The sequence below is a fragment of the Oncorhynchus nerka genome, linkage group LG4 (assembly GCF_034236695.1).
Source record: "Oncorhynchus nerka isolate Pitt River linkage group LG4, Oner_Uvic_2.0, whole genome shotgun sequence".
NCBI lineage: Eukaryota > Metazoa > Chordata > Actinopteri > Salmoniformes > Salmonidae > Oncorhynchus > Oncorhynchus nerka.
This window is the reverse complement of record NC_088399.1, coordinates 5,719,371-5,743,226: the sequence shown is the minus strand read 5'-3', so window position 1 is coordinate 5,743,226 and position 23,856 is coordinate 5,719,371. Positions and strand designations below refer to the sequence as shown.

At 43.6% G+C, this 23,856-nt stretch overlaps 1 protein-coding gene across 1 annotated transcript in view; it reads left to right on the top strand.

Annotated features, from left to right (window-relative positions):
* Positions 1–23,856, top strand: part of LOC135571349 (methyl-CpG-binding domain protein 2-like) — a 90,034-nt gene that overhangs the window by 39,832 nt on the left and 26,346 nt on the right. The gene's annotated exons all lie outside the window — the stretch shown is intronic.

The following is a 23,856-nucleotide window of genomic DNA, read 5'->3' as shown; positions in this document are numbered from 1 at the left end:
ACATTTGAGCAGGGAGTCCCATTGAAACCATTCTATTCTCAGCCCTTTGCTAGCAGTGGTTTTCTTCCCAATTATCTCCAAACTCTCAAAGTGTGCACTTATTCACTTCCCTTGGACAGGAAGTGACTGGGAAAAGGAATATAGTGGGAATGTCCTTTTATTTTACTAGGCAAGTCAGTTAAGAACAAATTATTATTTTCAATGACGGCCTAGGAACAGTGGGTTAACTGCCTGTTCAGGGGCAGAACGACAGATTTGTACCTTGTCAGCTCGGGGATTCGAACTTGCAACCTTTGGGTTACTAGTCCAATGCTCTAACCACTAGGCTACCCTGCCGCTCCTCTCTAGCCCATGCCTCTACCAATCCAATGCTTTTATATTTGTGGGAAGTAGTCAATGAGTGTACACTTCAGGAGAAAGGGGATATGATTGCCTGTGGGTTTCTCCCCTCCATGTAGCACAGTCAGGGACTGGTTTAGACCTGGGACACCAGGTGGGTGATTCTCCTCTAATCAGGGACTGGTTTAGACCTGGGACACCAGGTGGGTGATTCCTCTCTAGTCAGGGACTGATTTAGACCTGGGAGACCAGGTGGGTGATTCCCCTCTAGTCAGGGACTGATTTAGACCTGGGACACCAGGTGGGTGATTCCCCTCTAGTCAGGGACTGATTTAGACCTGGGACACCAGGTGGGTGATTCCCCTCTAATCAGGTGCTGATTTAGACCTGGGACACCAGGTGGGTGATTCCCCTCTAATCAGGTGCTGATTTAGACCTGGGACACCAGGTGGGTGATTCTCCTCTAGTCAGGGACTGGTTTAGACCTGGGACACCAGGTGGGTGATTCCCCTCTAGTCAGGGACTGATTTAGACCTGGGACACCAGGTGGGTGATTCCCCTCTAATCAGGGGCTGATTTAGACCTGGGACACCAGGTGGGTGATTCCCCTCTAATCAGGGACTGATTTAGACCTGGGCCACCATGTGGGTGATTCCCCTCTAATCAGGGACTGGTTTAGACCTGGGACACCAAGTGGGTGATTCCCCTCTAATCAGGGACTGGTTTAGACCTGGGACACCAAGTGGGTGATTCCCCTCTAATCAGGGACTGGTTTAGACCTGGGACACCAGGTGGGTGATCCTCCTCTAGTCAGGGGCTGATTTAGACCTGGGACACCAGGTGGGTGATTCCCCTCTAATCAGGGGCTGATTTAGACCTGGGACACCAGGTGGGTGATTCCCCTCTAATCAGGGGCTGATTTAGACCTGGGACACCAGGTGGGTGATTCCCCTCTAATCAGGGGCTGATTTAGACCTGGGACACCAGGTGGGTGATTCCCCTCTAATCAGGGGCTGGTTTAGACCTGGGACACCAGGTGGGTGATTCCCCTCTAATCAAGGCCTGATTTAGACCTGGGACATCAGGTGGGTGATTCTCCTCTAATCAGGGACTGATTTAGACCTGGGACACCAGGTGGGTGATTCCCCTCTAATCAGGGACTGATTTAGACCTGGGACACCAGGTGGGTGATTCCCCTCTAATCAGAGACTGATTTAGACCTGGGACACCAGGTGGGTGATTCCCCTCTAATCAGAGACTGATTTAGACCTGGGACACCAGGTGGGTGATTCCCCTTTAATCAGGGGCTGATTTAGACCTGGGACACCAGGTGGGTGATTCCCCTCTAATCAGGGGCTGATTTAGACCTGGGACACCAGGTGGGTGATTCCCCTCTAATCAGGGGCTGATTTAGACCTGGGACACCAGGTGGGTGATTCCCCTCTAATCAGGGGCTGATTTAGACCTGGGACACCAGGTGGGTGATTCCCCTCTAATCAGGGACTGATTTAGACCTGGGACACCAGGTGGGTGATTCCCCTCTAATCAGGGGCTGATTTAGACCTGGGACACCAGGTGGGTGATTCCCCTCTAATCAGGGATTAATTTAGACCTGGGACACCAGGTGGGTGATTCCCCTCTAATCAGGGGCTGATTTAGACCTGGGACACCAGGTGGGTGATTCCCCTCTAATCAGGGATTAATTTAGACCTGGGACACCAGGTGGGTGATTCCCCTCTAATCAGGGGCTGATTTAGACCTGGGACACCAGGTGGGTGATTCCCCTCTAATCAGGGACTGATTTAGACCTGGGACACCAGGTGGGTGATTCCCCTCTAATCAGGGGCTGATTTAGACCTGGGACACCAGGTGGGTGATTCCCCTCTAATCAGGGATTAATTTAGACCTGGGACACCAGGTGGGTGATTCCCCTCTAATCAGGGACTGATTTAGACCTGGGACACCAGGTGGGTGATTCCCCTCTAGTCAGGGGCTGATTTAGACCTGGGACACCAGGTGGGTGCAATAATGATCTAATCAAATCATCTTGGTTACATACACATGGGTAGCAGATGTTATTGGTTACATACACATGGGTAGCAGATGTTATTGGTTACATACACATGGGTAGCAGATGTTATTGGTTACATACACATGGGTAGCAGATGTTATTGGTTACATACACATGGGTAGCAGATGTTATTGGTTACATACACATGGGTAGCAGATGTTATTGGTTACATACACATGGGTAGCAGATGTTATTGGTTACATACACATGGGTAGCAGATGTTATTGGTTACATACACATGGGTAGCAGATGTTATTGGTTACATACACATGGGTAGCAGATGTTATTGGTTACATACACATGGGTAGCAGGTGTTATTGGTTACATACACATGGGTAGCAGATGTTATTGGTTACATACACATGGGTAGCAGGTGTTATTGGTTACATACACATGGGTAGCAGGTGTTATTGGTTACATACACATGGGTAGCAGGTGTTATTGGTTACATACACATGGGTAGCAGGTGTTATTGGTTACATACACATGGGTAGCAGGTGTTATAGGTTACATACACATGGGTAGCAGATGTTATTGGTTACATACACATGGGTAGCAGATGTTATTGGTTACATACACATGGGTAGCAGGTGTTATTGGTTACATACACATGGGTAGCAGGTGTTATTGGTTACATACACATGGGTAGCAGGTGTTATTGGTTACATACACATGGGTAGCAGATGTTATTGGTCACATACACATGGGTAGCAGGTGTTATTGCGAGTGTAGCGAAATGCTTGTGCTGTCGATCAGGTAGAACAGAAACCCATTGGTAGTCTGGACGTTGTAGGGTCAGAGTTCAATACTCCATGAACAGGTTTTATAGTCTCAACACCGGATGTTGCTGTGCTCTCTGTCCGTTCACAATCATTTCCTCTCTGAGAGTCATGTGACCAGCTCAAAATAACCTGGACTGGACTCAACACTCTAGATCAGCGTTTCTTAAAGTATGGGTCACGACCCACTAAATGTACAATTATTACATTAATTACTGGAATTGATTTGGCCCGGTTTCAGTGCGCTCTCTGCATATCGGCGGTCTCTGCTCTGGTTTGGCAGCTGCGTGAGTGGGAGAGGTTGCGGGAGATGCTTCACAGTTTACCAAATCTTTTTTCTGCAGTTTTCTTGAAGATCACTCCGCGACCCACACGCTGCAGCGCTGACGTTCGAGCCACAGACTTGTTATTCCCACATGAAATGGACTCACGGTAGCCGTAAGTTCTGACTGAGCTCAATCGTCATGAAACGCAAATACAGGGATGACTTTATTTTGTCTCTTTCATACAAAATTTGAGAATTAACGAGGAGTGTGTTTTGTGTGGGGAAGTGCTTAGTAATGAGTCTGTCAAAACGAACAAATGAATAAAACGACACGTCCTGACCAAACATCCAGGTACAACATGACGGTAAACCCAGGGAGGTCTTTCATGGGCGGCAGCGTAGCCTAGTGGTTAGAGCGTTGGACTAGTAACCGGAAGGTTGCAAGTTCGAATCCCCGAGCTGTCAAGGTACAAATCTGTCGTTCTGCCCCTGAACAGGCAGTTAAACCCACTGTTCCTAGGCCGTCATTGAAAATAAGAATTTGTTCTTAACTGACTTGCCTAGTAAAAAAATATATATATATATTGCTTCAGGAAACTTCAAAAGTGGAAAAGTGAGTCAACTAACAAGGCGTTGTTGTCATTTTATAACCTGGTGATGATCAGCAGAAATAAGGGAGTACTATCTATCTCTCATAGTAGTAGATGTGAGTTTCTCTTTCGAAACAATCCTCTGGCCTTGTAACGTTACACAGCTAATAGCTAACGTTAGCAAAAGCAAGCTAGCTAGCTACTGATAGTGTAACCATAGTAACATTACAGGTGAAGATGTACAGTAGACCTGGTCATTTTTCAACTTACTGTAGAAATGACCAGGCCTCCTGTACATCTTACTGTAGAAATGACCAGGCCTACTGTACATCTCACTATAGAAATGACCAGGCTTACTGTACATCTTACTGTAGAAATGACCAGGCTTACTGTACATCTTACTGTATAAATGACCAGGCCTACTGTACATCTCACTGTAGAAATGACCAGGCTTACTGTACATCTTACTGTAGAAATGACCAGGCCTACTGTACATCTTACTGTAGAAATGACCAGGCCTACTGTACATCTTACTGTAGAAATGACCAGGCCTAAAACAAGTCTAGGTTCGAACCGTTGCTGTTACAAGTAATCATTTGTATTCTGAACTGGAATAAACTGATTGAAGCAAGATGCTTTTTGAGACAAACACTCTCACACAGTTCTGGGTTGTTCATCTACAACAGGAACAGGAAGCGGTCTCCTGCCTGACTGCGAAAGCAGGAGATGTTCTGATCCAGTTTGGTACCACATACTTATGCAAGACAGGGTTCTCAAGTACAGAAACGGTCTCAATGCTGAGCATGACCTCAGTGTTACACTGCCAAGAAATACTGAGCCCAGAATAGACCTGCTTGTTGAAAACTTCAACCAGCCACACACACCTCTCATTAGGACTGTGTGTGTGTTTTCTGGGCTACATCTGTGTGATGTAATCAATCAGTTCATTCCAGTTAAGAATTTTAAAAAATGCAACAGTTCCAACCGAGACTCTCTACCAACCAATACACACTCTCTATCAACCTATACACACTCTCTATCAACCTATACACACTCTCTACCAACCTATACACACTCTCTACCAACCTATACACACTCACTATCAACCTATACACACTCTCTACCAACCTATACACACTCTCTATCAACCAATACACACTCTCTACCAACCTATACACACTCTCTACCAACGAATACACACTCTCTACCAACCAATACACACTCTCTATCAACCTATACACACTCTCTATCAACCTATACACACTCTCTACCAACCTATACACACTCTCTATCAACCTATACACACTCTCTACCAACCTATACACACTCTCTATCAACCTATACACACACTATCAACCTATACACACACTATCAACCTATACACACTCTCTATCAACCAATACACACACTATCAACCTATACACACACTCTACATGGCCCCATTCATTCTTTCCTTTACACGGATCAGTCGTCCTGGTCCCTTTGCAGAAAAACAGCCCCAAGCATGACGTTTCCACCCCCATGCTTCACAGTAGGTATGGTGTTCTTTGGATGCAACTCAGCATTCTTTGTCCTCCAAACACGACGAGTTGAGTTTTTACCAAAAAGTTATATTTTGGTTTCATCTGACCATATGACATTCTCCCAATCTTCTTCTGGATCATCCAAATGCTCTCTAGCAAACTTCAGACGGGCCTGGACATGTACTGACTTAAGCAGGGGGACACGTCTGGCACTGCAGGATTTGAGTCCCTGGCAGCGTAGTGTGTTACTGATGGTAGGCTTTGTTACTTTGGTCCCAGCTCTCTGCAGGTCATTCACTAGGTCTCCCCGTGTGATTCTGGGATTTTTGCTCACCGTTCTTGTGATCATTTTGACCCCACGGGGTGAGATCTTGCGTGGAGCCCCAGATCGAGGGAGATTATCAGTGGTCTTGTATGTCTTCCATTTCCTAATAATTGCTCCCACAGTTGATTTCTTCAAACCAAGCTGCTTACCTATTTCAGATTCAGTCTTCCCAGCCTGGTGCAGGTATACAATTTTGTTTCTGGTGTCCTTTGACAGCTCTTTGGTCTTGGCCATAGTGGATTTTGGAGTGTGACTGTTTAAGGTTGTGGACAGGTGTCTTTTATACTGATAAGTTCAATCAGGTACCATTAATACAGGTAACGAGTGGAGGACAGAGGAACCTCTTAAAGAAGAATGTCTGTGAGAGCCAGAAATCTTGCTTGTTTGTAGGTGACCAAATACTTATTTTCCACCATAATTTGCAAATTAATTCATTAAAAATCCTACAATGTGATTTTCTGGATTTTTTTTCTCATTTTGTCTGTCATAGTTGAAGTGTAGCTATGATGAAAATTACAGGCCTCTCTCATCTTTTTAAGTGGGAGAACTTGCACAATTGGGGGCTGACTAAATACTTTTTTGCTCCACTGTATACACACTCTCTACCAACTGCCAACCTATACACACTCTCTACCAACCTATACACACTCTCTACCAACCTATACACACTCTCTACCAACCTATAGACACTCTCTACCAACCAATACACACTCTCTACCAACCTATACACACTCTCTACCAACCTATACACACTCTCTACCAACCAATACACATTCTCTACCAACCTATACACACTCTACCAACTACCAACCTATACACACTCTCTACCAACCTATACACACTCTCTACCAACCTATACACACTCTCTACCAACCTGTACACACTCTCTACCAACTACCAACCTATACACACTCTCTACCAACCTATACACACTCTCTACCAACCAATACACACTCTCTACCAACCAATACACACTCTCTACCAACCTATACACACTCTCTACCAACCTATACACACTCTCTACCAACCTATACACACTCTCTACCAACCTATACACACTCTCTACCAACCTATACACACTCTCTACCAACCTATACACACTCTCTACCAACCTATACACACTCTCTACCAACCTATACACACTCTCTACCAACCTATACACACTCTCTACCAACCTATACACACTCTCTATCAACCTATACACACTCTCTATCAACCTATACACACTCTCTACCAACCTATACACACTCTCTACCAACCTATACACACTCTCTACCAACCTATACACACTCTCTATCAACCTATACACACTCTCTACCAACTACCAACCTATACACACTATCTACCAACCTATACACACTCTCTACCAACCTATACATACTCTCTACCAACCTATACACACTCTCTACCAACTACCAACCTATACACACTCTCTACCAACCTATACACACTCTCTACCAACCTATACACACTCTCTACCAACTACCAACCTATACACACTCTCTACCAACCTATACACACACTGATTTATCTGGTATACCACCCTGGATGGACCAGGGTGGTATATTTCTACCTCTGAGGGAGAGGATGGACCAGGGTGGTATATTTCTACCTCTGAGGGAAAGGAAGGACCAGGGTGGTATTCATTTGACACGAAACGGAAGAAAACTGGTCCATACAGAGATCGACTATCTGAACTTGAGCCAATGAGTAACTCTGATTTCCATGTAAAGGTTTTGCTACGGTGTGCCCTAATGAAAACGACTCAGTAGACGGGTCCAGGAAGAACAGGGGCTGTGTGGGCGTCTCCTCTCTCTCTCTCTCTCTCTCTCTCCCTCTCTCGCTCGCCGTCATTCCTTTGAGGACATTCAGCCACTAGAACATTCTTTGAGATGTGTGTCATCAAGCTGAATTGGCAGACCCTCACTGCCTGTGTACTTTCCCAAAGACACTTTTTTGGTACAGAGGTTAGGTTTATGAGCGGTTGTCCGCGGTAACAAGACCCAACCCTCAGACTTGAGAGTTGAGTCAAAAGATGGAAGAACAAAATCAAACCCTTTTTTTGTGTTCTGTCGCAAGACAAATGCCCGCTGTAACTAATGGACATTAAAGTTGTATTGTCTCAGTAACTAATGGACATTAAAGTTGTATTGTCTCTAACTAATGGACATTAAAGTTGTATTGTCTCTAACTAATGGACATTAAAGTTGTATTGTCTCTAACTAATGGACATTAAAGTTGTATTGTTGCTGTAACTAATGGACATTAAAGTTGTATTGTCTCAGTAACTAATGGACATTAAAGTTGTATTGTCTCTAACTAATGGACATTAAAGTTGTATTGTCTCTAACTAATGGACATTAAAGTTGTATTGTCTCAGTAACTCATGGACATTAAAGTTGTATTGTCTCTAACTAATGGACATTAAAGTTGTATTGTCTCAGTAACTAATGGACATTAAAGTTGTATTGTCTCTAACTAATGGACATTAAAGTTGTATTGTCTCTAACTAATGGACATTAAAGTTGTATTGTCTCAGTAACTCATGGACATTAAAGTTGTATTGTCTCAGTAACTAATGGACATTAAAGTTGTATTGTCTCAGTAACTCATGGACATTAAAGTTGTATTGTCTCAGTAACTCATGGACATTAAAGTTGTATTGTCTCAGTAACTAATGGACATTAAAGTTGTATTGTCTCTAACTAATGGACATTAAAGTTGTATTGTCTCAGTAACTAATGGACATTAAAGTTGTATTGTCTCAGTAACTAATGGACATTAAAGTTGTATTGTCTCAGTAACTCATGGACATTAAAGTTGTATTGTCTCAGTAACTCATGGACATTAAAGTTGTATTGTCTCAGTAATATATATAGAGGTGGTCTACAGGGTGTTGTGTGTATATATATAGAGGTGGTCTACAGGGTGTTGTGTGTGTATATATATATAGAGGTGGTATACAGGGTGTTGTGTGTATATATATATAGAGGTTGTATACAGGGTGTTGTGTGTATATATAGAGGTGGTCTACAGGGTGTTGTGTATATATATATAGAGGTGGTCTACAGGGTGTTGTGTGTATATATAGAGGTGGTCTACAGGGTGTTGTGTGTGTATATATATATAGAGGTGGTCTACATGGTGTTGTGTATATATATATAGAGGTGGTCTACAGGGTGTTGTGTGTGTATATATATAGAGGTGGTCTACAGGGTGTTGTGTGTGTATATATATAGAGGTGGTCTACAGGGTGTTGTGTGTGTATATATAGAGGTGGTCTACAGGGTGTTGTGTATATATATATATATATATAGAGGTGGTCTACAGGGTGTTGTGTATATATATATATATATATAGAGGTGGTCTACAGGGTGTTGTGTGTATATATAGAGGTGGTCTACAGGGTGTTGTGTATATATATATATATAGAGGTGGTCTACAGGGTGTTGTGTGTATATATATAGAGGTGGTCTACAGGGTGTTGTGTGTATATATATAGAGGTGGTCTACAGGGTGTTGTGTATATATATATAGAGGTGGTCTACAGGGTGTTGTGTGTGTATATATAGAGGTGGTCTACAGGGTGTTGTGTGTATATATATATATATATAGAGGTGGTCTACAGGGTGTTGTGTGTATATATAGAGGTGGTCTACAGGGTGTTGTGTATATATATATATAGAGGTGGTCTACAGGGTGTTGTGTGTATATATATAGAGGTGGTCTACAGGGTGTTGTGTGTGTATATATAGAGGTGGTCTACAGGGTGTTGTGTATATATATATAGAGGTGGTCTACAGGGTGTTGTGTATATATATAGAGGTGGTCTACAGGGTGTTGTGTGTGTATATATATAGAGGTGGTCTACAGGGTGTTGTGTGTGTATATATATATATAGAGGTGGTCTACAGGGTGTTGTGTATATATATAGAGGTGGTCTACAGGGTGTTGTGTATATATATATATAGAGGTGGTCTACAGGGTGTTGTGTGTATATATATAGAGGTGGTCTACAGGGTGTTGTGTGTGTATATATATAGAGGTGGTCTACAGGGTGTTGTGTGTGTATATATATAGAGGTGGTCTACAGGGTGTTGTGTATATATATATATAGAGGTGGTCTACAGGGTGTTGTGTGTATATATATATATAGAGGTGGTCTACAGGGTGTTGTGTATATATATAGAGGTGGTCTACAGGGTGTTGTGTGTATATATATATAGAGGTGGTCTTCAGGGTGTTGTGTGTATATAGAGGTGGTCTACAGGGTGTTGTGTATATATAGAGGTGGTCTACAGGGTGTTGTGTGTATATATAGAGGTGGTCTACAGGGTGTTGTGTATATATATAGAGGTGGTCTACAGGGTGTTGTGTATATATATATATAGAGGTGGTCTACAGGGTGTTGTGTGTGTATATATAGAGGTGGTCTACAGGGTGTTGTGTATATATATAGAGGTGGTCTACAGGGTGTTGTGTATATATATAGAGGTGGTCTACAGGGTGTTGTGTGTATATATAGAGGTGGTCTACAGGGTGTTGTGTATATATATAGAGGTGGTCTACAGGGTGTTGTGTGTGTATATATAGAGGTGGTCTACAGGGTGTTGTGTATATATATAGAGGTGGTCTACAGGGTGTTGTGTATATATATAGAGGTGGTCTACAGGGTGTTGTGTGTATATATATATAGAGGTGGTCTACAGGGTGTTGTGTGTATATATAGAGGTGGTCTACAGGGTGTTGTGTATATATATAGAGGTGGTCTACAGGGTGTTGTGTGTATATATATAGAGGTGGTCTACAGGGTGTTGTGTGTATATATATATAGAGGTGGTCTACAGGGTGTTGTGTGTATATATATAGAGGTGGTCTACAGGGTGTTGTGTGTATATATAGAGGTGGTCTACAGGGTGTTGTGTATATATATAGAGGTGGTCTACAGGGTGTTGTGTATATATATAGAGGTGGTCTACAGGGTGTTGTGTGTATATATATAGAGGTGGTCTACAGGGTGTTGTGTGTATATATATAGAGGTGGTCTACAGGGTGTTGTGTGTGTATATATAGAGGTGGTCTACAGGGTGTTGTGTGTATATATAGAGGTGGTCTATAGGGTGTTTGTGTATATAGAGGTGGTGTACTGGGTGTTTGTGTATATATAGAGGTGGTGTACTGGGTGTTTGTGTATATAGAGGTGGTGTACTGGGTGTTTGTGTATATAGAGGTGGTGTACTGGGTGTTTGTGTATATATAGAGGTGGTGTACTGGGTGTTTGTGTATATAGAGGTGGTGTACTGGGTGTTTGTGTATATAGAGGTGGTGTACTGGGTGTTGTGTATATAGAGGTGGTGTACTGGGTGTTTGTGTATATATAGAGGTTGTGTACTGGGTGTTTGTGTATATAGAGGTGGTGTACTGGGTGTTTGTGTATATATAGAGGTTGTGTACTGGGTGTTTGTGTATATATAGAGGTGGTGTACTGGGTGTTTGTGTATATAGAGGTGGTCTACTGGGTGTTTGTGTATATAGAGGTGGTGTACTGGGTGTTTGTGTATATAGAGGTGGTCCACGATGCCCCCTTCCCAGTCCACGATGCCCCCTTCCCAGTCCACGATGCCCCCTTCCCAGTCCACGATGCCCCCTTCCCAGTCCACGATGCCCCCTTCCCAGTCCACGATGCCCCCTTCCCAGTCCACGATGCTCCTCCCCAGTCCACGATGCTCCTCCCCAGTCCACGATGCTCTTCTCCCAGTCCACGATGCTCCTCCCCCAGTCCACGATGCTCCTCTCCCAGTCCACGATGCTCCTCTCCCGGTCCACGATGCTCCTCTCCCGGTCCACGATGCTCCTCTCCCGGTCCACGATGCTCCTCTCCCGGTCCACGATGCTCCTCCCCCGGTCCACGATGCTCCTCTCCCGGTCCACGATGCTCCTCCCCGGTCCACGATGCTCCTCCCCCGGTCCACGATGCTCCTCCCCCGGTCCACGATGCTCCTCTCCCGGTCCACGATGCTCCTCTCCCGGTCCACGATGCTCCTCTCCCGGTCCACGATGCTCCTCTCCCGGTCCACGATGCTCCTCCCCCAGTCCACGATGCTCCTCCCCCAGTCCACGATGCTCCTCCCCCAGTCCACGATGCTCCTCCTCCAGTCCACGATGCTCCTCCCCCAGTCCACGTGACCTGAGATGCAGCTCGTCCCTGTGTGCTAAGAAATAAACAGATCCTCGTCTCCAGTTAGGCCTGTGTGTGTCAGTGTGCCCTGAGCCGGTGTTGATTGGCTGACAGGCGTTGGTTTTAGCTTGGCCTCACTCTGCTCTGCTCTACTGCTCTCAACGTGTCATCGCTCGGGAGGAGTCCCCTCCCCCTCAACCTCCCCCTCACACTCCCATGTTGTGTCTGCCAAACCACAGATCAGAGTTAACCTTTCAACTGCCGCTCAGCAGACTGCTACACACACACACACAAACACAGCCATGTGAGTGAGCGCCTCAATAAGCAGCCTCACTCAACCATCCGTCTACTTTGAATGTTGTCTGTCTGTCAGCCTCACTAGTTGTCTGTCTGTCTGTCTCACTAGTTGTCTGTCTGTCTGCCTCACTAGTTGTCTGTCTGTCAGCCTCACTAGTTGTCTGTCAGCCTCACTAGTTGTCTGTCTGTCTGCCTCACTAGTTGTCTGTCTGCCTCACTAGTTGTCTGTCAGCCTCACTAGTTGTCTGTCTCTCTGCCTCACTAGTTGTCTGTCTGTCAGCCTCACTAGTTGTCTGTCTGTCTCACTAGTTGTCTGTCTGTCTGCCTCATTAGTTGTCTGTCTGTCAGCTTCACTAGTTGTCTGTCTCTCTGCCTCACTAGTTGTCTGTCTGTCTGCCTCACTAGTTGTCTGTCTGTCAGCCTCACTAGTTGTCTGTCTGTCTGCCTCACTAGTTGTCTGTCTGTCTGCCTCACAAGTTGTCTGTCTGTCTGCCTCACTAGTTGTCTGTCTGTCAGCCTCACTAGTTGGCTGTCTGTCAGCCTCACTAGTTGTCTGTCTGTCTGTCTCACAAGTTGCCTGTCTGTCTGCCTCACTAGTTGTCTGTCTGTCAGCCTCACTAGTTGTCTGTCTGTCTGCCTCACTAGTTGTCTGTCTGTCGGCCTCACTAGTTGTCTGTCTGTCAGCCTCAGTAGTTGTCTGTCTCTCTGCCTCACTAGTTGTCTGTCTCTCTGCGTCACTAGTTGTCTGTCTGTCGGCCTCACTAGTTGTCTGTCTGTCAGCCTCAGTAGTTGTCTGTCTGTCAGCCTCACTAGTTGTCTGTCTGTCTGCCTCACTAGTTGTCTGTCTGTCTGCCTCACTAGTTGTCTGTCTGTCTTACTCACTAGTTGTCTGTATGTCTGTCTGCCTTACTAGTTGTCTGCCTGCCTCACTAGTTGTCTGCCTGCCTCACTAGTTGTCTGTCTGCCTCACTAGTTGTTTGAATCGCAAACTCGTTTTCGGCCTGCTGTCCATTGACCTGTAGAAGCAAACGGTCACTGACTATAGTGTTGATAGTTTCTATAGAAACGGTCACTGACTATAGTGTTGATAGTTTCTATAGAAACGGTCACTGACTATAGTGTTGATAGTTTCTATAGAAACGGTCACTGACTATAGTGTTGATAGTTTCTATAGAAACGGTCACTGACTATAGTGTTGATAGTTTCTATAGAAACGGTCACTGACTATAGTGTTGATAGTTTCTATAGAAACGGTCACTGACTATAGTGTTGATAGTTTCTATAGAAACGGTCACTGACCTTAGTGTTGATAGTTTCTGTAGAAACAGTCACTGACTATAGTGTTGATAGTTTCTATAGAAACGGTCACTGACTATAGTGTTGATAGTTTCTATAGAAACGGTCACTGACTATAGTGTTGATAGTTTCTATAGAAACGGTCACTGACTATAGTGTTGATAGTTTCTGTAGAAACGGTCACTGACTATAGTGTTGATAGTTTCTATAGAAACGGTCACTGACTATAGTGTTGATAGTTTCTATAGAAACGGTCACTGACTATAGTGTTGATAGTTTCTATAGAAACGGTCACTGACTATAGTGTGTATAGTTTCTATAGAAACGGTCACTGACTATAGTGTGTATAGTTTCTATAGAAACGGTCACTGACTATAGTGTTGATAGTTTCTATAGAAACGGTCACGGACTATAGTGTTGATAGTTTCTGTAGAAACGGTCACTGACTATAGTGTTGATAGTTTCTGTAGAAACGGTCACTGACTATAGTGTTGATAGTTTCTATAGAAACGGTCACTGACCTTAGTGTTGATAGTTTCTGTAGAAACAGTCACTGACTATAGTGTTGATAGTTTCTATAGAAACGGTCACTGACTATAGTGTTGATAGTTTCTATAGAAACGGTCACTGACTATAGTGTTGATAGTTTCTATAGAAACGGTCACTGACTATAGTGTTGATAGTTTCTATAGAAACGGTCACTGACTATAGTGTTGATAGTTTCTATAGAAACGGTCACTGACTATAGTGTTGATAGTTTCTGTAGAAACGGTCACTGACTATAGTGTTGATAGTTTCTATAGAAACGGTCACTGACTATAGTGTTGATAGTTTCTATAGAAACGGTCACTGACTATAGTGTGTATAGTTTCTATAGAAACGGTCACTGACTATAGTGTTGATAGTTTCTATAGAAACGGTCACTGACTATAGTGTTGATAGTTTCTATAGAAACGGTCACTGACTATAGTGTTGATAGTTTCTATAGAAACGGTCACTGACTATAGTGTTGATAGTTTCTGTAGAAACGGTCACTGACTATAGTGTTGATAGTTTCTATAGAAACGGTCACTGACTATAGTGTTGATAGTTTCTATAGAAACGGTCACTGACTATAGTGTTGATAGTTTCTATAGAAACGGTCACTGACTATAGTGTGTATAGTTTCTATAGAAACGGTCACTGACTATAGTGTTGATAGTTTCTATAGAAACGGTCACTGACTATAGTGTTGATAGTTTCTATAGAAACGGTCACTGACTATAGTGTTGATAGTTTCTGTAGAAACGGTCACTGTCCTTAGTGTTGATAGTTTCTGTAGAAACGGTCACTGTCCTTAGTGTTGATAGTTTCTGTAGAAACGGTCACTGTCCTTAGTGTTGATAGTTTCTGTAGAAACAGTCACTGACTATAGTGTTGATAGTTTCTATAGAAACGGTCACTGACTATAGTGTTGATAGTTTCTATAGAAACGGTCACTGACTATAGTGTTGATAGTTTCTATAGAAACGGTCACTGACTATAGTGTTGATAGTTTCTGTAGAAACGGTCACTGTCCTTAGTGTTGATAGTATCTATAGAAACGGTCACTGACTATAGTGTTGATAGTTTCTATAGAAACGGTCACTGACTATAGTGTTGATAGTTTCTGTAGAAACGGTCACTGACTATAGTGTTGATAGTTTCTATAGAAACGGTCACTGACTATAGTGTTGATAGTTTCTGTAGAAACGGTCACTGACTATAGTGTTGATAGTTTGTGTAGAAACGGTCACTGACCATAGTGTTGATAGTTTCTATAGAAACGGTCACTGACCTTAGTGTGTATAGTTTCTATAGAAACGGTCAATGTCCTTAGTGTTGATAGTTTCTATAGAAACGGTCACTGACTATAGTGTTGATAGTTTCTATAGAAACGGTCACTGACTATAGTGTTGATAGTTTCTATAGAAACGGTCACTGACTATAGTGTTGATAGTTTCTATAGAAACGGTCACTGACTATAGTGTTGACAGTTTCTATAGAAACGGTCACTGACTATAGTGTTGATAGTTTCTATAGAAACGGTCACTGACTATAGTGTTGATAGTTTCTATAGAAACGGTCACTGACTATAGTGTTGATAGTTTCTGTAGAAACGGTCACTGACTATAGTGTTGATAGTTTCTGTAGAAACGGTCACTGACTATAGTGTTGATAGTTTCTATAGAAACGGTCACTGACTATAGTGTTGATAGTTTCTATAGAAACGGTCACTGACTATAGTGTTGATAGTTTCTATAGAAACGGTCACTGACTATAGTGTTGATAGTTTCTATAGAAACGGTCACTGACTATAGTGTGTATAGTTTCTATAGAAACGGTCACTGACTATAGTGTGTATAGTTTCTATAGAAACGGTCACTGACTATAGTGTTGATAGTTTCTATAGAAACGGTCACTGACTATAGTGTTGATAGTTTCTATAGAAACGGTCACTGACTATAGTGTTGATAGTTTCTGTAGAAACGGTCACTGACTATAGTGTTGATAGTTTCTATAGAAACGGTCACTGTCCTTAGTGTTGATAGTTTCTATAGAAACGGTCACTGACTATAGTGTTGATAGTTTCTATAGAAACGGTCACTGACTATAGTGTTGATAGTTTCTATAGAAACGGTCACTGTCCTTAGTGTTGATAGTTTCTATAGAAACGGTCACTGACTATAGTGTGTATAGTTTCTATAGAAACGGTCACTGACTATAGTGTGTATAGTTTCTGTAGAAACGGTCACTGACTATAGTGTTGATAGTTTCTATAGAAACGGTCACTGACTATAGTGTTGATAGTTTCTATAGAAACGGTCACTGACTATAGTGTTGATAGTTTCTATAGAAACGGTCACTGACTATAGTGTTGATAGTTTCTATAGAAACGGTCACTGACTATAGTGTTGATAGTTTCTATAGAAACGGTCACTGACTATAGTGTTGATAGTTTCTATAGAAACGGTCACTGACTATAGTGTTGATAGTTTCTATAGTGTTGAAGTTTCTATAGAAACGGTCACTGACTATAGTGTTGATAGTTTCTATAGAAACGGTCACTGACTATAGTGTTGATAGTTTCTATAGAAACGGTCACTGACTATAGTGTTGATAGTTTCTGTAGAAACGGTCACTGACTATAGTGTTGATAGTTTCTATAGAAACGGTCACTGACTATAGTGTTGATAGTTTCTATAGAAACGGTCAGTTTCTGACTATAGTGTTGATAGTTTCTATAGAAAGCGGCTATAGTGTTGATAGTTTCTATAGAAACGGTCACTGACTATAGTGTTGATAGTTTCTATAGAAACGGTCACTGACTATAGTGTTGATAGTTTCTATAGAAACGGTCACTGACTATAGTGTTGATAGTTTCTATAGAAACGGTCACTGACTATAGTGTTGATAGTTTCTATAGAAACGGTCACTGACTATAGTGTTGATAGTTTCTATAGAAACGGTCACTGACTATAGTGTTGATAGTTTCTATAGAAACGGTCACTGACTATAGTGTTGATAGTTTCTGTAGAAACGGTCACTGACTATAGTGTTGATAGTTTCTATAGAAACGGTCACTGACTATAGTGTTGATAGTTTCTATAGAAACGGTCACTGACTATAGTGTTGATAGTTTCTATAGAAGCGGTCACTGACTATAGTGTCACTGACTATAGTGTTGATAGTTTCTATAGAAACGGTCACTGACTATAGTGTTGATAGTTTCTATAGAAACGGTCACTGACTATAGTGTTGATAGTTTCTATAGAAACGGTCACTGACTATAGTGTTGATAGTTTCTATAGAAACGGTCACTGACTATAGTGTTGATAGTTTCTATAGAAACGGTCACTGACTATAGTGTTGATAGTTTCTATAGAAACGGTCACTGACTATAGTGTTGATAGTTTCTATAGAAGCGGTCACTGACTATAAACGGTCACTGACTATAGTGTTGATAGTTTCTATAGAAACGGTCTATAGTGTTGATAGTTTCTAGAAACGGTCACTGACTATAGTGTTGATAGTTTCTATAGAAACGGTCACTGACTATAGTGTTGATAGTTTCTATAGAAACGGTCACTGACTATAGTGTTGATAGTTTCTATAGAAACGGTCACTGACTATAGTGTTGATAGTTTCTATAGAAGCGGTCACTGACTATAGTGTTGATAGTTTCTATAGAAACGGTCACTGACTATAGTGTTGATAGTTTCTGATAGAAACGGTCACTGACTATAGTGTTGATAGTTTCTATTTCTATAGTGTTGATAGTTTCTATAGAAGCGGTCACTGACTATAGTGTTGATAGTTTCTATAGAAGCGGTCACTGACTATAGTGTTGATAGTTTCTATAGAAAGCGGTCTGACTATAGTGTTGATAGTTTCTATAGAAACGGTCACTGACTATAGTGTTGATAGTTTCTATAGAAACGGTCACTGACTATAGTGTTGATAGTTTCTATAGAACGGTCACTGACTATAGTGTTGATAGTTTCTATAGAACGGTCACTGACTATAGTGTTGATAGTTTCTATAGAAACGGTCACTGACTATAGTGTTGATAGTTTCTATAGAAACGGTCACTGACTATAGTGTTGATAGTTTCTATAGAAGCGGTCACTGACTATAGTGTTGATAGTTTCTATAGAAACGGTCACTGACTATAGTGTTGATAGTTTCTATAGAAACGGTCACTGACTATAGTGTTGATAGTTTCTATAGAAACGGTCACTGACTATAGTGTTGATAGTTTCTATAGAAACGGTCACTGACTATAGTGTTGATAGTTTTTCTATAGTGTTGATAGTTTCTATAGAAAGCGGTATAGTGTTGATAGTTTCTATAGAAACGGTCACTGGTAGTGTTGAGTTTCTATAGTGTGTTGATAGTTTCTATAGAAACGGTCACTGACTATAGTGTTGATAGTTTCTATAGAACGGTCACTGACTATAGTGTTGATAGTTTCTATCACTGACTATAGTTTAGAAACGGTCACTGACTATAGTGTTGAGAAACGGTCACTGACTATAGTGTTGATAGTTTCTATAGAAACGGTCACTGACTATAGTGTTGATAGTTTCTATAGAAACGGTCACTGACTATAGTGTTGATAGTTTCTATAGAAACGGTCACTGACCTTAGTGTTGATAGTTTCTATAGAAACGGTCACTGACTATAGTGTTGATAGTTTCTATAGAAACGGTCACTGACTATAGTGTTGATAGTTTCTATAGAAACGGTCACTGACTATAGTGTTGATAGTTTCTATAGAAACGGTCACTGACTATAGTGTTGATAGTTTCTATAGAAACGGTCACTGACTATAGTGTTGATAGTTTCTATAGAAACGGTCACTGACTATAGTGTTGATAGTTTCTGATTCAGCAGTTTTGCAAGGCGTTTTCTGTTTGCTTTTGTTCATGACACTGCTGATTGGCTCAGTCGTTTCTTGCCACACAGTGATTACTGTAATAAAGGTAATTAGGAACCTGATCAAACCAGTGTAACGTTATGCCCTGTGCTTGCTAGAGGTAGACGAGATCTCATGCCCCGCAGTGGCTGTGGGAGTTCTACTGAATGTGTTTAACATGATCAGCTAGAAAAAGAGGAGCGCACGAGAAGAAGAGGAGCGCACGAGAAAAAGAGGAGCGCACGAGAGAAAGAGGAGCGCACGAGAGAAAGAGGTGCGCACGAGAAAAAGAGGAGCGCACGAGAAAAAGAGGAGCGCACGAGAGAAAGAGGAGCGCACGAGAGAAAGAGGAGCGCACGAGAAAAAGAGGAGCGCACGAGTGCCCAAAGCAGGGGGATGAGGGGCGGTGGAGGGGTGGCAAACTATTCAAAGGAAGGTTCGGCTACCCAGACTACCCAGGCTACCCAGTCTATTTGCATTGTGTTCCCCCCCAGGCTACCCAGACTATTTGCATTGTGTTCCCCCCCCGGCTACCCAGACTACCCAGGCTACCCAGTCTATTTGCATTGTGTTCCCCCCCAGGCTACCCAGACTATTTGCATTGTGTTCCCCCCCCGGCTACCCAGACTACCCAGACTACCCAGACTATTTGCATTGTGTTCCCCCCAGACTACCCAGACTATTTGCATTGTGTTCCCCCAGGCTACCCAGGCTACCCAGACTATTTGCATTGTGTTCCCCCAGGCTACCCAGACTATTTGCATTGTGTTTCCCCCAGGCTACCCAGACTATTTGCATTGTGTTCCCCCAGGCTACCCAGACTATTTGCATTGTGTTCCCCCAGGCTACCCAGACTATTTGCATTGTGTTCCCCCCCAGGCTACCCAGACTATTTGCATTGTGTTCCCCCAGGCTACCCAGACTATTTGCATTGTGTTCCCCCCAGGCTACCCAGACTATTTGCATTGTGTTCCCCCCGGCTACCCAGACTATTTGCATTGTGTTCCCCCGGCTACCCAGACTACCCAGACTACCCCGGCTACCCAGACTACCCCGGCTACCCAGACTATTTGCATTGTGTTTCCCCCGGCTACCCAGACTATTTGCATTGTGTTCCCCCAGGCTACCCAGACTATTTGCATTGTGCCCCCAGGCTACCCAGACTATTTGCATTGTGTTTCCCCCAGGCTACCCAGACTATTTGCATTGTGTTCCCCCCAGGCTACCCAGACTATTTGCATTGTGTTCCCCCAGGCTACCCAGACTATTTGCATTGTGTTCCCCCAGGCTACCCAGACTATTTGCATTGTGTTCCCCCAGGCTACCCAGACTATTTGCATTGTGTTCCCCCAGGCTACCCAGACTATTTGCATTGTGTCCCCCCCGACTACCCAGACTATTTGCATTGTGTTCCCCCGACTACCCAGACTATTTGCATTGTGTCCCCCCGACTACCCAGACTATTTGCATTGTGTTCCCCCAGGCTACCCAGACTATTTGCATTGTGTTCCCCCAGGCTACCCAGACTATTTGCATTGTGTCCCCCCCGACTACCCAGACTATTTGCATTGTGTTCCCCCGACTACCCAGACTATTTGCATTGTGTTCCCCCAGGCTACCCAGACTATTTGCATTGTGTTCCCCCCAGGCTACCCAGACTATTTGCATTGTGCCCCCAGACTACCCAGACTACCCAGACTATTTGCATTGTGTTCCCCCCGGCTACCCAGACTATTTGCATTGTGTTCCCCCAGGCTACCCAGACTATTTGCATTGTGTTCCCCCAGGCTACCCAGACTATTTGCATTGTGTTCCCCCAGGCTACCCAGACTATTTGCATTGTGTTCCCCTCCCAGGCTACCCAGACTATTTGCATTGTGTTCCCCCCCCGGCTACCCAGACTATTTGCATTGTGTTCCCCCAGGCTACCCAGACTATTTGCATTGTGTGTCCCCCCGGCTACCCAGACTACCCCGGCTACCCAGACTATTTGCATTGTGTTTCCCCCGGCTACCCAGACTATTTGCATTGTGCCCCCCAGGCTACCCAGACTATTTGCATTGTGTTCCCCCAGGCTACCCAGACTATTTGCATTGTGTTCCCCCAGGCTACCCAGACTATTTGCATTGTGTTCCCCCAGGCTACCCAGACTATTTGCATTGTGTTCCCCCAGGCTACCCAGACTATTTGCATTGTGTTCCCCCAGGCTACCCAGACTATTTGCATTGTGTTCCCCCCGGCTACCCAGACTATTTGCATTGTGCCCCCCAGGCTACCCAGACTATTTGCATTGTGCCCCCAGGCTACCCAGACTATTTGCATTGTGGTCCCCCCAGGCTACCCAGACTATTTGCATTGTGTTCCCCCAGGCTACCCAGACTACCCAGACTACCCAGACTACCCAGACTACCCAGACTATTTGCATTGTGTTCCCCCCAGGCTACCCAGACTATTTGCATTGTGGTCCCCCCCAGGCTACCCAGACTATTTGCATTGTGTCCCCCCCGACTACCCAGACTATTTGCATTGTGTTCCCCCGACTACCCAGACTATTTGCATTGTGTGCCCCAGGCTACCCAGACTACCCAGACTACCCGGCTACCCAGACTACCCAGACTACCCCGGCTACCCAGACTATTTGCATTGTGTTCCCCCCAGGCTACCCAGACTATTTGCATTGTGTTCCCCCAGGCTACCCAGACTATTTGCATTGTGTTCCCCCCAGGCTACCCAGACTATTTGCATTGTGTTCCCTCCCAGGCTACCCAGACTATTTGCATTGTGTTCCCCCCGCCCGGCTACCCAGACTATTTGCATTGTGTGCCCCCGGCTACCCAGACTACCCAGGCTACCCAGACTATTTGCATTGTGTGCCCCCAGGCTACCCAGACTACCCAGACTATTTGCATTGTGTTCCCCCAGGCTACCCAGGCTACCCAGACTATTTGCATTGTGTGCCTCCCAGGCTACCCAGACTATTTGCATTGTGTTCCCCCCAGACTACCCAGACTACCCAGACTACCCAGGCTACCCAGACTACCCAGACTACCCCGGCTACCCAGACTATTTGCATTGTGTTCCCCCAGGCTACCCAGACTATTTGCATTGTGTTCCCCCAGGCTACCCAGACTATTTGCATTGTGTTCCCCCAGGCTACCCAGACTATTTGCATTGTGTTCCCCCAGGCTACCCAGACTATTTGCATTGTGTGCCCCCCAGGCTACCCAGACTATTTGCATTGTGTTCCCCCAGGCTACCCAGACTATTTGCATTGTGTTCCCCCAGGCTACCCATACTATTTGCATTGTGTTCCCCCAGGCTACCCAGACTATTTGCATTGTGTTCCCCCAGGCTACCCAGACTATTTGCATTGTGTTCCCCCAGGCTACCCAGACTATTTGCATTGTGTTCCCCCCAGGCTACCCAGACTATTTGCATTGTGTTCCCCCCGGCTACCCAGACTATTTGCATTGTGTTCCCCCAACCCCTCTTTTACGCTGCTGCCACTCTCTGTTTATCTTACATGCATAGTCACTTTAACTATACATTCATGTTACATACTACCTCAATTGGCCTGACCAACCAGTGTCCCCGCACATTGGCTAACCGGGCTATCTGCACTCACTACTTACTGTATATAGCCTCTACTCTATATAGCCTCTCTACTGTATATAGCTTCTACTCTATATAGCCTCTCTACTGTATATATCCTCTCTACTGTATATAGCCTCTACTCTATATAGCCTCTCTACTGTATATAGCCTCTCTACTGTATATAGCCTCTACTCTATATAGCCTCTACTCTATATAGCCTCTACTGTATATAGCCTCTCTACTGTATATATCCTCTCTACTGTATATAGCCTCTCTACTGTATATAGCCTCTACTCTATATAGCCTCTCTACTGTATATAGCCTCTACTGTATATAGCCTCTCTACTCTATATAGCCTCTCTACTGTATATAGCCTCGCTACTTTTATAGCCTCTCTACTGTATATATCCTCTCTACTGTATATAGCCTCTACTGTATATAGCCTCTCTACTCTATATAGCCTCTCTACTGTATATAGCCTCGCTACTTTTATAGCCTCTCTACTGTATATATCTTCTCTACTGTATATAGCCTCTCTACTGTATATAGCCTCTCTACTGTATATAGCCTCGCTACTTTTATAGCCTCTCTACTGCATTTAGCCTCTCTACTGTATGTAGCCTTGCTACTTTTATAGCCTTGCTACTTTCATAGCCTCTCTACTGTATATAGCCTCTCTACTGTATATAGCCTCTCTACTGTATATAGCCTCTCTACTATATATAGCCTCTCTACTATATATAGCCTCTCTACTGTATATAGCCTTTCTACTGTATATATCCTCTCTACTATATATAGCCTCTCTACTGTATATAGCCTCTCTACTGTATATAGCCTCTCTACTGTATATAGCCTCTCTACTGTATATAGCCTCGCTACTGTATATAGCCTCACTACTTTTATAGCCTCTCAACTGTATATAGCCTCTCAACTGTATATAGCCTCTCTACTGTATATAGCCTCTCTATTGTATATAGCCTCTCTACTGTATATAGCCTCTCTACTGTATATAGCCTCTCTACTGTATAGAGCCTCTCTACTGTATAGAGCCTCTCTACTGTATATAGCCTCTCTACTGTATATAGCCTCTCTACTGTATATCCTCTCTACTGTATATAGCCTCGCTACTGTATATAGCCTCGCTACTTTTATAGCCTCTCTA